This window comes from Neltuma alba, unplaced genomic scaffold (assembly GCF_004799145.2).
Source record: "Neltuma alba isolate B1F8T4 unplaced genomic scaffold, ASM479914v2 tig00007892_pilon, whole genome shotgun sequence".
In the NCBI taxonomy this organism is placed as follows: Eukaryota; Viridiplantae; Streptophyta; class Magnoliopsida; order Fabales; family Fabaceae; genus Neltuma; species Neltuma alba.
In genome coordinates, this window is record NW_021634894.1 from 8669 (window position 1) to 26202 (window position 17534).

Genomic DNA, 17534 nt, shown 5'->3' on the forward strand with positions numbered 1-17534 from the left:
TTCATTTAGTCATTCCTATAATTTATTGGGTATTCTGTAGATATATACTTTCGAGGAATGGATTCATTTTTCACTCAAAAAATATCATCATTTTGATTCACAGTTATCTTTAATTTCTCTTTCACTCCTTATTGGTGATCCTTACTGTGTACTATGGAATGAGAATAAGAATCCACACTAATTATGAAGTTCATGTTTTTGTTGACAATCATTAAATCATTAAGTCCTTTTCTTCACAATAAATTCAAGTCCATTTCCATTTAAATGGGATGAGAGACTAGTGAATTATGAATGGAATTAGTTAGTTAATTATACAATTAATTTTCTTATATATTCACCATTCATGTATCATGTTCATAATTTTTTTTTTGCCAAATATCGTGTTTATAATAACTATTCAATATATATATACACTCTAATATTATTATGGTAAATTTCGTATTTTTCTTTTGATAGAATGGCATCGACATCCGCAAAGTTTACTTTAATTACAAGTAAAGTCTACACAATTTTTACTGAAAAAATGATTCATAAATATCAATTCAAACAACTGCAAATATGAGCATCTCAGTTTCAAATTATTAGCTAGGACGATCCCATGATATTTAAGTACATAATTTGTATTTCAAAATATCCTATTTACAAATAGATGAATTGATTTGTAATTCATTTTAATTTTAATAAAAAATTTTAAGACGTAGATGTTATCGTATTAAATTTTTGGGACCTAAATGTCAATTTTATTTTTTCCCCTCATCTTGCTTTATTTTCATCCAAATAAGAACAAAATCACAATGGAATTTTTTCCTCCCAATCTTATCAAAACTCACTCAAATCTATTCCAAATCTCATTGACATTTTTGTATTGGTGTGATGAGGAATATAATATCCTCCGCTAATGGCAGAAACTATTTAAAATCCATTACAAATATTTATTTCTTTCGTTGAGATACTAGATATAATTATTTTAGCTTGCCAAAGTGCTACTCCATATCCATCATTCTCGGCTACCCATCTTAGCTTCGAAAAATTCTAACTTCGGAAAACGTAATTCTTTTAGGGTTTTTTTTTTAACCCAAGCTAATTAGGATCATTTAAAATCCTCCAACCCAATGTTGATCTTCCAGTTTTTGTCATTCTTCGGGCTGTGACATTCCCTTTCTCACCGATGGCGTCACTAAAAAGATAAACTCATCTTTCAATTCTCAATGTAAGAGTTACTTACCTAATATGAAAAAATTAAGAAAACTAAATAAATTATTTAATTCTAATAAACCTAACACGATCTCTTTAAAATACCAATTATATATATTAGTTTATAAGCTAAATAAATTAGTTTGAAAAAAATAGTAAACATGAGAGATAAAATGATTAAGATTTTACACTTAGAACTACAACTCACTCCCTATAATTGATTTTTATATTTAGGACTGGAATAATGATGGATGAAGAGTCAAATCCGAAATTCAACAATAATATCGGCACAACACATTTCACAGATTGTTAGAAACTTACATTAAAAGGATATATATCGTTTTTCTTTTTGCTCTGTCTTGGAAAGTGACCTTAATTGATTGATTAATTGATTTGATATGTTTTATTTTGAATTATTATTTTATAAGGGCAAAATTGTCATATTTTAGTTTAATTGTGACTAATTGATTTTTGAAGACAATTAATGCTACCATATCCTTGAATTTTGCTTGCAGGTTCTTGGAAGATTCAAAAATATAAAAAAAAAAAGGAAAGAAAAAAAATAATTAGGGGCAACGTTTTGCCCCAACCTAATATTCAACTATTCTTCATCTTCCCCGGCAACGGTGCCACTTGAAGTTAACTTCCCTTAATTTGTTGCTTTGGGGTTACTCTAAAAATTAACCGAATTAATGCAATATAGTGCACAATTCGGGTCGTATTCACTTTGAGGAGCCGAAAATAAAATTAAACCCTAATAAATAAATGCAAGTAACTTAAATTATAAAAAGGATTTTTGATTTGAGAATTTCTAATTAAACACCATGAATTAAATTGAAATTAAAATATTTTTTTTTTGTTTTTATGTAAAAATGATTAAAATGAATGAAGATTAAAGAAATGAAAATGAGACACACAAATAACACTGATAAAAATCAATCTTCCAATTCAACAACACAGGCAATCATCACTCTAAAAGATGTGGGAGTTAAAAACAATGAATTAATAATTATAATTAAGCTTGTAATCCAACAACCGAGCCACCTCAAGTTGCCACAAAATATTTTTCTAAAATCCCAACTTACTAACTGCAACCAGAATAGTAAAATGGGATTAATGATGCTAAAAACTAATGCTTAATTAGAACTCTTAAATCCAAAATAACAAAATTAAAACTAGCAAGAGACAATATGATCCAAAATTCTAAGCCACCTTAGAAAATCACAATATATTAACTCCAAAATCAATACAAATGTCATAACCACAACATTATAATTGAAATCAAAACTATAAACAGCCCAATGTCAAATACTAAGCAATAATTTAGTCACAATAATCTCTAAATATAATCAGATTAAGCAATACAATTATCCCAACAATCAGAAAAACTATCCTAAGACCTAGGAATTGTTAAACAATTGTTGAGTAAGAAATTAAAGCAACTAAAACTCCCCTTTGATGATCCAAGCTCCTGCCATTATTGTTGAATTGGAAGATTATGAAACTCTAGCCTCGGTTTGCCATAAAAAATGCCATAATCAGAGCTCTGTTACGGTTTGCCATTGAAGAAGACGGTGACGGAACTGATTTCGCTGTCTCACTCCTGGTTCACTCGCCGTCGACCTCCTCTGGCACCAGAAACAAATCGTGGAGAAGAATGAGGAAGGTGCCGTCGAGCTCTGGACCCCTCTTGCTATCTGCTCGTGTGCGTATCAGTTCACGCCACTGGTCTTGCCTCTCAGCTCGTGTTGCTGGTCTCTGTGTTTCTGTCGTGCCCAGGAGAAGAAGAAGGTGAAGGCGTCGTCGCTCACTGGTCCCTCAGCTCGCTGGTCTTTGAATTTTTCTTCTGCCGCCAGCGCCTCCTCGCCCCCAAGCTCGCTCGGCGTCTCTACTCTGTTGCGTGCTTCGGTCTCCACCTGGAGAAGATGAAGAATAGTTGAATATTAGGTTGGGACAAAACGCAATGTTTTGCCCCCCCTAATTATTTTTTTTTCTTTCCTTTTTCTTTTTTTTTTCTTTTTATATTTTTGAATCTTCCAAGAACATGCAAGCAAATTCAAGGATAAGGTAGCGTTAATTGTCTTCAAAAATCAATTAGTCACAATTAAACCAAAATATGACAATTTTACCCTTATAAAATACTAATTCAAAATAAAACATATTAAAATAATTAATCAATCAATTAAAGTCAAAAGGGACTAATTAAGTTGACAAAACCCATATAAAAGATATCAAAATATATAGAAATAATTGAGTTTGTCAGAAAGAGAACAAATATTTTTTTTAAAAAATTAGCTCAATTATTTGTAACAGTGTAAGATAGTTTTCCTAAAAGAAAATACTTACATCAATTTCCTTGTCTATTATGTCAATTTCTCCAATCACACATGCCCATATGTCCTATTTTTAAAACATTAGCATTTAATTATAAATTCATATGAAAAAAAAAACAAAAACACATAAACATGTGTGATTGGAGAACTTGATATAGTGGGTACAAAGAACTTGACCTATATTTCCTAAAATATCCCATTTAATGCATTATTTTCATAGATGAAAATCCTATTTATATATCCAATTAATAAGGATAGTTTGAAAGGCATAAAGTGAATTGAAGTTACATTTAGACCCAAGTAAACCTCTCAGCTAATTTCTATATTTAGAACCGAAGGAAAATTCTTGCAGCCTTAACAATTAATAGAACTCCTTTACCCGCTCAAAAAGGAGGAAGTTACAAACTCACAATAATGTAATATATGATTTACTGAAAGTTATAATTCAGCAAATTGAAAATTTTATTCATGCATAATTTTATAAATATTTATGTAATCACTTTGAAGGAGAAATTAATTATGCACCACAATATATATATATATATATATATATGTATATATCAATCGCACTGCTGGAATGCCACTTTGCTAAACCATATTAAAAATTAATAACACAACAGATCATCTATCAGACCTATGTATTTATAGAGAGGATACTAACCATTATATCATCACATTCTAAATCCTTTTCACGTAATCTTTTGTCACTTTCTTTTCATTTAGTCATTCCTATAATTTATTGGGTATTCTGTAGATATATACTTTCGAGGAATGGATTCATTTTTCACTCAAAAAATATCATCATTTTGATTCACAGTTATCTTTAATTTCTCTTTCACTCCTTATTGGTGATCCTTACTGTGTACTATGGAATGAGAATAAGAATCCACACTAATTATGAAGTTCATGTTTTTGTTGACAATCATTAAATCATTAAGTCCTTTTCTTCACAATAAATTCAAGTCCATTTCCATTTAAATGGGATGAGAGACTAGTGAATTATGAATGGAATTAGTTAGTTAATTATACAATTAATTTTCTTATATATTCACCATTCATGTATCATGTTCATAATTTTTTTTTTTGCCAAATATCGTGTTTATAATAACTATTCAATATATATATACACTCTAATATTATTATGGTAAATTTCGTATTTTTCTTTTGATAGAATGGCATCGACATCCGCAAAGTTTACTTTAATTACAAGTAAAGTCTACACAATTTTTACTGAAAAAATGATTCATAAATATCAATTCAAACAACTGCAAATATGAGCATCTCAGTTTCAAATTATTAGCTAGGACGATCCCATGATATTTAAGTACATAATTTGTATTTTAAAATATCCTATTTACAAATAGATGAATTGATTTGTAATTCATTTTAATTTTAATAAAAAATTCTAAGACGTAGATGTTACTGTACTAGTATTAAATTTTTGGGACCTAAATGTCATTTTTATTTTTTCCCCTCATCTTGCTTTATTTTCATCCAAATAAGAACAAAATCACAATGGAATTTTTTCGTCCCAATCCTATCAAAACTCACTCAAATCTATACCAAATCTCATTGACATTTTTGTATTGGTGTGATGAGGAATATAATATCCTCCGCTAATGGCAGAAACTATTTAAAATCCATTACAAATATTTATTTCTTCCGTTGGGATACTAGATATAATTATTTTAGCTTGCCAAAGTGCTACTCCATATCCATCATTCTCGGCTACCCATCTTAGCTTCGAAAAATTCTAACTTCGGAAAACGTAATTCTTTTAGGGGTTTTTTTTTTTTAACCCAAAGCTAATTAGGATCATTTAAAATCCTCCAACCCAATGTTGATCTTCCAGTTTTTGTCATTCTTCGGGCTGTGACATTCCCTTGCTCACCGATGGCGTCACTAAAAAGATAAACTCATCTTTCAATTCTCAATGTAAGAGTTACTTACCTAATATGAAAAAATTAAGAAAACTAAATAAATTATTTAATTCTAATAAACCTAACACGATCTCTTTAAAATACCAATTATATATATTAGTTTATAAGCTAAATAAATTAGTTTGAAAAAAATAGTAAACATGAGAGATAAAATTGATTAAGATTTTACACTTAGAACTACAACTCACTCCCTATAATTGATTTTTATATTTAGGACTGGAATAATGATGGATGAAGAGTCAAATCCGAAATTCAACAATAATATCGGCACAACACATTTCACAGATTGTTAGAAACTTACATTAAAAGGATATATATCGTTTTTCTTTTTGTTCTGTCTTGGAAAGAGAACAAATATTTTTTAAAAAAAAATTAGTTCAATTATTTGTAACAGTGTAAGCTAGTTTTCCTAAAAGAAAATACTTACATCAATTTCCTTATCTATTATGTCAATTTCTGCAATCACACATGCCCTTATGTCCTATTTTTAAAATATTAGCATTTAATTATAAATTCATATGAACAAAAAAACAAAAACACATAAACATGTGTGATTGGAGAACTTGATGTAGTGGGTACAAAGAACTTGACCTATATTTCCTAAAATATCCCATTTAATGCATTATTTTCATAGATGAAAATCCTATTTATATATCCAATTAATAAGGATAGTTTGAAAGGCATAAAGTGAATTGAAGTTACATTTAGACCCAAGTAAACCTCTCAGCTAATTTCTATGTTTAGAACCGAAGGAAAATTCTTGCAGCTTTAACAATTAATAGAACTCCTTTCCCCGCTCAAAAAGGAGGAAGTTACAAACTCAAAATAATGTAATATATGATTTACTGAAAGTTATAATTCAGCAAATTGAAAATTTTATTCATGGATAATTTTATAAATATTTATGTAATCACTTTGAAGGAGAAATTAATTATGCTCCACAATATATATATATATATATATATATATATATATCAATCGCACTGCTGGAATGCCACTTTGCTAAACCATATTAAAAGTTAATGCCCACTATGCCAAAATTAATGATTTTTTTTTTAAGTGTCAGACATTTCTTGATGTTACTTGATTCTTCGCATCATCTCGTATTGCTTGATTTTCAATTTCCGACGAATCTTGTGGATCCCGCAACATTTGAAGTACTATTATTGTTGCTTTTCTGGTCGTCAATGGAGGATTTGACGATGATTTCAACTGAAGGGGATGACACTTGGAGGGTCTGTGATGGTACGTCCAAAAGATTCATCATCTTCTTCATCTCTTCGCCTTTGCCCCACAAAACCATATATAATCCAATTACTATCAGCACTCCTCCAATTATACTGCATATATCATACAGTCACAATTATTCTATATTACTCCTCCGGTCCTTATTATAAGACCCAATTTGACTTTTTATTTGGTCCTAATTATAAGACCCAATCCATTTTGTCTCTTATATTTATGCATTTTTTTCCAAGATAATCCTTCTAATAATGATAGTTTTAGCCAATATACTTAATTAGCAAGGATATTTTAAGAATGACAACACTTATTTATTATAAATAACCAACTTAACTTACTTCCTTAATCTCCTCAAATAAGTCAATTGGGTCTTATAATTAGGACCGGAGGAGTATAAGCCTAATCATTTTTATTACAGAGCTGCACTTTCTACAGTATTTATAGATAATATAAAAATCTAACCTTCACGAGTCATAAACAATCTATTTTCAATATTTCTTCTAATGCACAGAACCAATATTAATTATTAATTAATTAATTTTGCATATGACATACAATCACAACTCGAATTCTCTCCATTCTTAGCTTAGAATTGAGTATTTCCCAAGATATGACTTTCCTTATTTTCTTAAACTCTAGATGTTTATAACAAATTTTCAATCAATTTTACCAATTTCTGAATAGAAAATAAAAGGGCGCGATTTTAATTTAAATACTTGGAAAAACGAGAATGAGCTATGTTTTTTCGCACATTCCTACTTCCTAAAGTTGAGATGTTATTACCAAATTTTCATTTCATTTTACCAAATTCCAGTTAGAAATTTACATAACAAATTGACATGAACATTTCATTTATCGAAGTTGTATGTTAATAACTAATGAAATGTAGTCAATATACATGCAAGAATTGTGAATGAGTTGCAGTTAAAGCTTAGTAGTTAATATATATCTTATGCATTATTTTGATAACCCAACACTTGTTGTCAAATAGTTATCCTTAATAGATATTACGAAATATTAGCTTTCTTTTTTGGTATTTCCCAATTTTCAAACTTTTTCTCATCACTTTTGCTATTTTTAATGCTTTAATTTTATGTGAAGTTTAATTTTAGTACCTTAATTTTATAAAGTATGATTTCAAATATTAACAGCATATTTTCAAATGTTGATACATTGAGTTTAATCTTTTTTAATTTACTGAAATGACGATGATTGACAAAAATAAATTGTTGTTTGAAATTAACGATGTTAGAATTAAAAACTAAAAGGATACATTATAAATTAATTAAAGAATTAAATTAAAATTTTGTATAAAGTTAGAAGTACACTTTTGCCAAAAAAGTCCTTAGTTGACATTTTAAAACTTTAAATCACAAATTATAAATATCCTTCTTATTTTGTCTGAAAATGCCATTCACCTGAAAAATTGGCACACAAAAAAAAAACAAAAGGAAACTGAAGGGGCAGAGAGGTATACCTTCCAAGATGAACCATCTCATCCATAAAGAAAGATCCAACAAAAGCTGGAGAGGATTGAATATTGATACGAACAAAGGCCCTCCCTTGCGTACACACCATGCTATGATTACCACATTCAACCCTGCTGGCATTAGTCCCTACATTCGCAGTTATTCAAATGGACCAAATTTTCATTAGTGCTGGATTTTTAACATTAAAATATGTAAATGGATCATAATTATATATATAACTTAAAATATGAAATTAGATGTTTCCTTTTTACAAGAAATTAGGGGTTATGTTTGGTTGGACATAAGTAGACGATAGGGAACCCAAAAAATCTAGAAAAATTCTCTTTCCCTAGTATTTATTGGTTATTCACAAACTTATCCTTAAAATTATAAAATAAAATTTATTTAAAAGAATACTTTTGTATACCGTATTTAAAAAGGAATATACATTTATTTAAAAAATAATTACGAGCTTAAAAAGCAAACAACCGTTTACAAGCTTCTCAAAATGTTTATTCTCTTATAATTACTTCTTGAGAAGTTAAACTTTTTCAAAAGCTGAATAGATTGCACTAGGGTTGAGCAAGCTAAGCCACCTCATGCTCGATTAAAATTGGGCTAGCTCAAGCCTAGAACAAAACAAACAAGTTTAAAAAGTGTTTGAGTAGAAACAAAATCATAGTTTTAAAAATATTTTTATAGTATGCGAAATAAATATGTAAAAGAGTTTGCCTTGATTTATAAAAAAAAAATGCTTTTAAAAAGCACTTTTGGTTACCTAAATACCTCCTAATTAAACGACCTTGTGCCCACCACATGCGCTTGTGTGTGACAACTAGCTTTTAACCTATGGAGTAAGCTTGTGTGTGGGTGTGTATCAGCTTTTAACCTATGAAGTTCGATTAGTCTATCTCTAGCTCTTTAGCTCTCGTGGACATTTGACTAATTTGTCTATGAGGATCACCCCTCTATCTATAGTCTTGACCGGAGTTTATAATTTTGACTTTGCTAACAGATTGAGTGAGCAATATGAGAATGCCAAATTCACTGTTCTCGAAGTTCTTTGGATTGGTAATGGTTTTTCCTAGTCGTTATCACTATGCTCAATACCCAGTCAGAAGAGCTCTTGACATCATTTGTATTAACGGTGTTGTGTTTCAATTATTCCTATTTAGATTCAAGAGCTTTGCGGGTTAATTTTACCATATAACTCATGAAAATATTTACAAAAAAACAGTTGACTTTAATCTATAAAAAATTTAAATTTTAAAAGTAAAATATTAAAAATATTAAAATAGAAAGAGGCAAATTGGCAAGCCAACATACCAACCCACCGGATTATTATTCCTATTTTCATAAATGAGCACAATAATACGTGGTTTCATAAATTAAAATAAAATAACATACCGCATAAGCCACGGTTAAGAGCCTTATGTTCCAACCCAGCTTCCATTGGCTCCAATCCCTTTCATTACAAAGAGCAAAGCCAATAGAAAACACCGAAGCTGCCAAGCTTATCAATGTGGTGCTTGAGTAATGACATGGATATCTCTCACTCATCTTGCTCTACCAAAAAAAAAAAAAAGGATTAATTCTAAGTAAACGACAACATCAACGATCAAAACGACAAGCATCAGAGGAATAAGGCACCTGAACGATGAGCCATAGAGAAAAAGAAGACATGTCACCCAGGGCGCAAAGTGCACCTAAGAGGGTATTCCCACCAGAGGAGGAGTGGGCAGACGCCACGTGGCTGTTGTGGGGGTGCAGAAGGGTGACGTGGAAGGAGGGAGTGGGTATTCGTGCACCTTTGAAGAATGTTAGATGCATGGCCCCACTAACTCCTGTGAGAGTTCCAATGATCTTGGCTTTTCCGGCCGATGTCCTCCAATTCAATTTTCCAAGCTGAATATAAACACACAGTTTTTATTATTTAAAATAATTAAAAAAATTATCACACATTATTAATAATGAGTTTTCTAAGAATAAGAAATTATAGTGTAATGAGTCAAATTAAAAATATGAATACCTATATCTACACGTGTGTGTATTTCAATATTAATAAATTCAAAAAAATTATTTTCATAATTTATACATGAATGCTACTCAGTATTGGAAAAATCTTTCATTGACAGTGCAAAAGGCTAACCCAAGCAAAGCGAAAATGAACCAAAGAAGCAGGCCAACCTTTTAAGTTGTAATCGTTTTGCTCATTTTTAATGAAGTTGTCTTTGACATAAGAAAATGTTTCATTTTATTGTCATTAATAAATTTTTAATAGCAATGATGAAATTAAAATTTTTAGTGAAATATATGAGTCAGTAGAATTTTTTTTTTTGGAAATGTATTTACATTGACTGTTGAGAGAATTTGAGAAAATTACCGAGAGATAGTGTATGTGTGTTAAAACTTAAAAGTACTTTGAATGACCCGAGGCAAAAACTCAAAAGTATAAATTTGAAGTCCTGAACAACATTTTCCATATAGAATTTAAATTAAAGTTTTCTTTCTATAAACTTCTTATAACAACTTTAAATATATATTAAAATTTTTATCCAAGAAAAGAGAGTGAAACTAGTGGAAGCCAAGTAGGAAATTTATAACAAAAGTCAAGGAAAGATGATCATGGCAACAACTACGCAATTAAGCTAAAGGGCATTGGAGGGATGATGAAAACAAAACAAACATATAAACAAAATAGTACGCACACATACTCTTAATTTACCTAAATAATGTTGAAAAAAATAAAAGAAAATAGTAATCGTACTGCTTATTTTAAAAAAAATAAAAAGGAAAAAAAAAAGGTTTACCGGAAGAAGGGGGCCATGACAAAGGTGGCGGCTGGAACGAGATTGTTCATTGCCGATGCAAATGTTATTGTTGTCAAAGCCAGCATCTCCAGATACAATGTTTGTGCCAATATTCCTCTGAAATTGATTATTCTTAAATAGTATTCTTCTGATCCTTAATATAAGATCCATTTAATTAATTTGATTAGATTAAAAAAGTTAGGTAAGTTAGTTAATTATAAGAAATGTGACACGTTTTTTTTTAAAATACCATAATCATCTTTCTTAATATCCATTCTTCCTTTTCTACTTGATTATGGTTGAAGGAGTATCCATAAGGATAATTTAGAGAAAATTGATAAATATGATAAATGGTTCTTATATTTATGACCAAAACCAACTCAACAATTGGGTCATATATTAAGGACCAAAGCAGTATTATTTTTAATATATTGGATGAGGAAATATGCTTAATTCTCTCAATTAAAATATTTTTAAAATTTATATGCTAATAATTTCTTTATCATAATTAGCCTCTTTTATTTTGTGCAAATAACTTTCAATTTTTTTATATATACGTACATAACTCATTAGTCTTCATGTTGTGTCCAGATAATAAAAGAGAAATGGGATATAAGTAACCTTCATGAAATGATTATAAATTTGTGAAATAGTAACATGGAAGCATCATTTTTTTCCAAAAAAAAAAAAAGTGAACAAAAATGCCCCTAATTGTTTATCAACATAACTTAGTCGAAAATCTAAAAGCTTATAAGCTGTCAAAATTTCTGTTATATATATAATGGAACGCTAATAATGCTAGATAGCTTTTAACTTGTAGAAATTTTATAAATATTAAGAATTCAATTACAAAACGTTCATTTATAAATTCTGAAAGTTTAGTTAAATTATGGAAATTCAATTATAAAAATTTCCAAAATTTATAATTGAATTTTGAAGATTTATGAGTAAATAATATTGTTATCGTCCACATAAGGACATATTCACATATATATTCTCTATATGAGAGAATATGATGTAAATAATCCAAACCTAAGTCAATTCTATTTTGTGTGATCTTCTATTTTAATCAATATATATGTCATGATCTCACATGTTAATATTCCTAATACATTTTCTGGTGACGTCTATATCACTGAATGACCAAAATTATATGACAATACGCACACACAAACACACACACACACAGAGATGAACTAATACCCAAATAAACCGCACAAAAGTCCCTGAAACAGTATAGTCCACGTCATCTTCGGCCTCTTCTTCCTGCAAATGAAAGTGCAAACAATTTGCAATAAGCCTCTATCAACTTAAACTTGATAACATGGGTTGAGCCCGGGTTTAACCCGTCAACCTGCGAGTCATGACGGGTTTTGCCAACCTGCAAAATTGCATGTTGTTTTAACTTGCACCTGCTAATAAAGGTGTTCAATTTATCCTGTTCCGATCATCTAGTCCCGGTTACAGTGAGTTCGGGATAGGACGAGATGGGACAACAAAAAATTTCAAGATGAGAAACCGGGGTATTTTTTTTAAAAAAACTTATTTATTATTAGATTATTTAATTTACTTATTAATAATAATTATTTTTATAGTGATTTTTAGCTCTTCAGATATAGTATTATCTCAACAAAATCTCCTTCCTTAATAAAATAATTCATAAAGGCATTACATAGTGTTTCTTTTACCGGATTTTTTTTTACAATATTGTTTTTACACTTTTTTATACTATATAATTGAGCTTTCTACATAATATTTTTTTTAATATTTTTATCTTTAGAAGCCCAATGAAAAATAAGTATTATAACATAAAAAAATTCATATGAAAAATTATAGTATTTTTTTTAATAAAAGGGGGGGGGAACGAGACTTCCCATCCCGTCCCGTTCTTGACAGGACTAGGACAGATACGGGATAGGACAGGACATAGGACTAAAGCCTTGTCCCGTCCCTGTTCATTGGGACGGGATCGGGACGAGTCTGTCCCGATCGCATCCTGTCCCGTGAACACCCCCACGGTTGCCAGCATGGCTTGTTGTAGGCTAACTCACTAACTCATGGGTTGATAATCAACTCAATGTTAGTTTATACAAGATGCAGAAACTTTAATGTTTCTTCCATTTCAGATGCAATAATTGATAACTACTAATTTGCAAATACTAAAAATTTGTTAATTTAGTTATTTATAAAAATTGCATGTTAAAGTAGTCTAGCTAGCTAGTTATTTTCATCAAAATTATCTCATAATATATGCAATCAACAACGATGATCTAAATTATAAATTCAGTATACACAATTGACCGAAATCTTATATTTAAAACCAACGTAAATTGCTTACTTCGATCTCTGTATAGTAATGCTTACTTGTCATATGAATCATAAACTTATTTTTCAATCTCTGTATAGTAATGCACAAACTATACTCTAGTTCGACGAAAAAGAAACTATCCAGCTACTTCGATCTCAACATACATTAAGCTTAACGAGAGTTCATCATTCTTGAGGCATAAGGATGAGAAAGAAAAAGATGAGAATAAGTAATTGCCTTTCGAAAATGAAAGCAAGAGGAGCCATGAAAGCAGTGGCGAAAATAAAACGATAAGCGATGACAATTCGCAGGTTCATGCCATCGTAGACGACAAGTTTGTAAAGAATGTTAATCCCAACGTATAATATCTGAACTACCACCATTAGTATGGTTGGTTTAAACCTATCCACCACCTCACATATGTCGTCCCTCATCGTCTGTCTCTGCCACCGGCCGCCACTAGAAATGGCAGCACCACCAGCGGTTGAGAGTTGAGACGGCGAGTGAGAGAGGGGGAGAGAGAGAGGAGGCCAGGCACAAGAAGTGAGGGTCAGTTTTTATTAATTGTGTTTGGGATGAAAGTCAGTATGAAGTGGGCTATATATTTACATATATTTGTAAGAAAAAAGCAATTCTTAAAAAGTTGAAGGTAGGGAATAATCATTAGTTTAAAGGGGAAACAAAATTATTGGTTCTCAAAATTTCATTTACTTTTGTAATTTGGCCCTTATATTTTAATTTATATTAATCTGGTACTTATACTTTCAATTCATAACCCGAAATAAGATTTTCTTTTGCACAAAATAGCCTAAAATAAGGTTAAAGCATCAAGTAATATAATAAAGTAGTAGTTTTGGTCATTTTGGTTCTTGAACTTGCTTGATGATTTTTCACCACACCTATTAGGCAAATCCTATATATTTAACAAGTAATTATACCACATAACCATCACGTATTGGAGGGCTTTTGAATTAAGGAGCCCTCCACATTATAGTTAACCGTTAACAACATTTAAACATCAAAACCAGAAACATAATTACAATACCTCCAAAATCTATATATTGAACCAAATCCATAATCCAATCCAAGTGCCTATATAGTGACCAAAATATATAAGTCAAATGCCAAAGTTGGCCAAGTATACTTGTGAAATATGAAAACTGCAATCCTATACCATTTCAATGCCCATTTACAGTTGTTAGATAACCCACTCATTTTGTATCATCCTCTGTTGGAAAACAGACAGCCAATTTTTCAAGTAACTTATTCCATTTAATCATCATAAATAAGGTTTGCAATATATGTCTTTAAAATATTGTACGCAAAATGTCACCCAAAAAAATCAAGATATTTAATTTAATTTTTTAAAATGTATAAAGTGAAGCTCGGAACTATATATAGACACATATACACACTTTGTCAAGAATTATGAGAAGTTGTGGATAGTTATATTCTTCATCAATTTCATAATATATTACCCACAATCCGAAACACAGTGATACTGATATGATCTTGAGAACTGATGAGGCTAGTAGTCTTGCCAGTCATATTTAAAATTATATCTCTAATATTGAGATTTTCTCTGAAATTGTGAAGTTTAAGTTTTATGATTTTGATGTTAAGTTAATTTGTATTTTTCCAAAAAATGTTACAAAATATAATTTGAATTTTAGAAATTAATTAATGTATGGTTTTAATCTTTATTTTTACTTATTTGTAGATAGGTTCTTTTAAATGACGTGGTAACTTTAATCTAGTTAATAGATATGGGTACAAAATGGCGCGCGCACACACACACAAATATATGGGTACAAAATTTGCCAAAAGCACATCGATTCGTAACATATTCTCTTCAAATTTTCATCTTGCCGTGTTATCTTCTACGTGCACGTTCTTACTAACATCTGTAAAAATGATTTTTATAAATTAAAATTAGAAAAAGACCAATTAATATAATATGATTATATTTGAGTAGACTCATATAAGAAAAAGTTAGTTTAGCATAAACTTGTCTTGAATGACACACACGCATATTAAAAACTCAGTATTAGAAGGTTTCAAATTCTAATAAGAGTTACCAATAAAAGTTAGTTTAGTTGATAAGAAATCGACTTCAATCTCACAAAGTTATAAATTCGAATTTCATTGCCGATGTGAGAAGTTTTCTTGGTAGGCAGTTAGTGAGTAACTTTGAAAGTGCTATGAGTCTTGAGGTATTTTCTAGTCTTGGTGAGCCTCTCAGACCCAACTCATCTACACTTTTCCAAACAAAAAAATTCCAGTAAAAGTTGAAATTCAAAAATCAGAAATTAGAAAAAAAAAAATTGTTTGCCTAAACCTAATCCCAACAATATATTGGTAATGTATTACGAGGCATACTCTGATGTTTTGTTTTTCTTTTCAAAGGGTAAAATTTGGTATAAGTGCAGGATATCTAAATTCCATAGCTAAGTTCAAGCCCACACACGCTATTTCAAAAGGATCAACTTGCTGCCCTAGCGCAACAATATGTCCACGTGTTTCTGACTTCGCACACACTAAATATGATGAAGGCACGCCTATACAGCATTTAAAAACGTATATTATTTAATAAGTATTTGTTTAATACCCCACAACATGGATTCAATTTCTATTATTGATATAAGTATCTTATTTATGAGACATTTATAAATACCTCTTAAAATTTTTTTTTAATTCTAAATATAAAAGCTAGTTGGAGAATTTATTTTGATCTTAAATAAATACATCAATCCACTTTAATTATCTCCTAAATTTATAACTTTTCGTCAAGCCATCCATGTTGATTATATATATAAGAAGGTTTCCATAAAAAAAAGAGTCCTAATGCAAATGATTAAATATAATGTATAGAAGTTCAAACATTAAATTAAGGGCATTTGTGAAAGAAAAATTCAATTTATAACATAGGACACAATAGTATCCAATATTCTAATATGATTTTCTAGGTATATCCAACATCATAATTTTATTTATGATGCATCCAACGTGCTGATATTATTTTCTTGGCATATCTAACACTCCCTAATATTATTGTTGGCTACATCCAATGCTCTAAACTTATTTATGATTCAAGATACTTGATGCACTATAAATAATATTAGGGTGATCAAAGCATAAAAAGATAACATCTGGATGTTAGATACTAACAATGACATATTTACTTAATCTTGATGAGGTATTATTTTTTCTTTATATTCAAAAGTGGAGCCTCTAACCCTGAAGAAACCTCAACTCTCAATCCATCTAATAAACATTAGCCTTTACATAAAAAGATAGCTTTTTTGGAACTTTCATTCGGATAGCAATTATGATGGAAGAAGTTTACTTGATCTTTCCATACGTACAACACCTGAATCCACTATCTCATTTAAAAATGGTTAATTAGATTTTGCTTGATTCACTTGCTATCGCTATCCGTATAAATTTGATTATTTTAATTGAATAGCAACGATGATGATAACTAACCACGACGATAATGTTTATAATGCCGTGACCATCTATATAATTTTTAATTCATAAATAATTTACATAATATTGATGCACTTATAATTTAAAATTATTTTTCTAGTAGTCCTGAGAAAGAAGGTTCACATCCAATTTTTAATATAAGTATATCATTTTACTCTTAATTTATTATTCTATACTCCTCCAGTCTTAACATGTTTCATGATATTTTTAATACAAATGCATTATTTTACTTTTCATTTATTATTGTAAGGACAAAGTTAGAAAATTATTAAGTTTTAAAATTGAGATGATAAAATTTAAGTTTTTTTTTATTTCAGTAAAACATGTTAAAGTAAAAATAGTATAACAGTTCGAGAAGCGAGATTGTGCACGACAAAAACCAAATTTGATATTTGTCCTGTGATCCTTTGGGAAGGATTATTATAATCAATATATTTTAGGACAATAGTCTGAGATTGTCGTTTTCAGCAAAACGAACCTCATATCTACAGTTTTATCTATAAGAAAAGCAAATACTTTGTCCAGTTCTTAATATAAAAACTAGTTTAAATTTTAATTTAATCCTAAATATAAAACTCTAATCTACTTTGTTTTTTATATTTATCTATTTTTCTAAAATAGTCATCGTAATAGTTACACATATTAAATTTCTATTAAATGGTAGTTTTATCTAATACATATGATTAATAAGATATTTTAAGGAAGACAATACCTATTTATTACAAATAACTAACTTAACAAACTTTATT

General features: G+C 29.6%; 1 pseudogene; it reads right to left on the bottom strand.

Annotated features, from left to right (window-relative positions):
• Positions 1 to 2906: 2906 nt before the first annotated feature.
• Positions 2907 to 13730, bottom strand: LOC114753378 (WAT1-related protein At1g68170-like; annotated as a pseudogene).
• Between the last annotated feature and the right edge of the window lie 3804 nt (positions 13731 to 17534).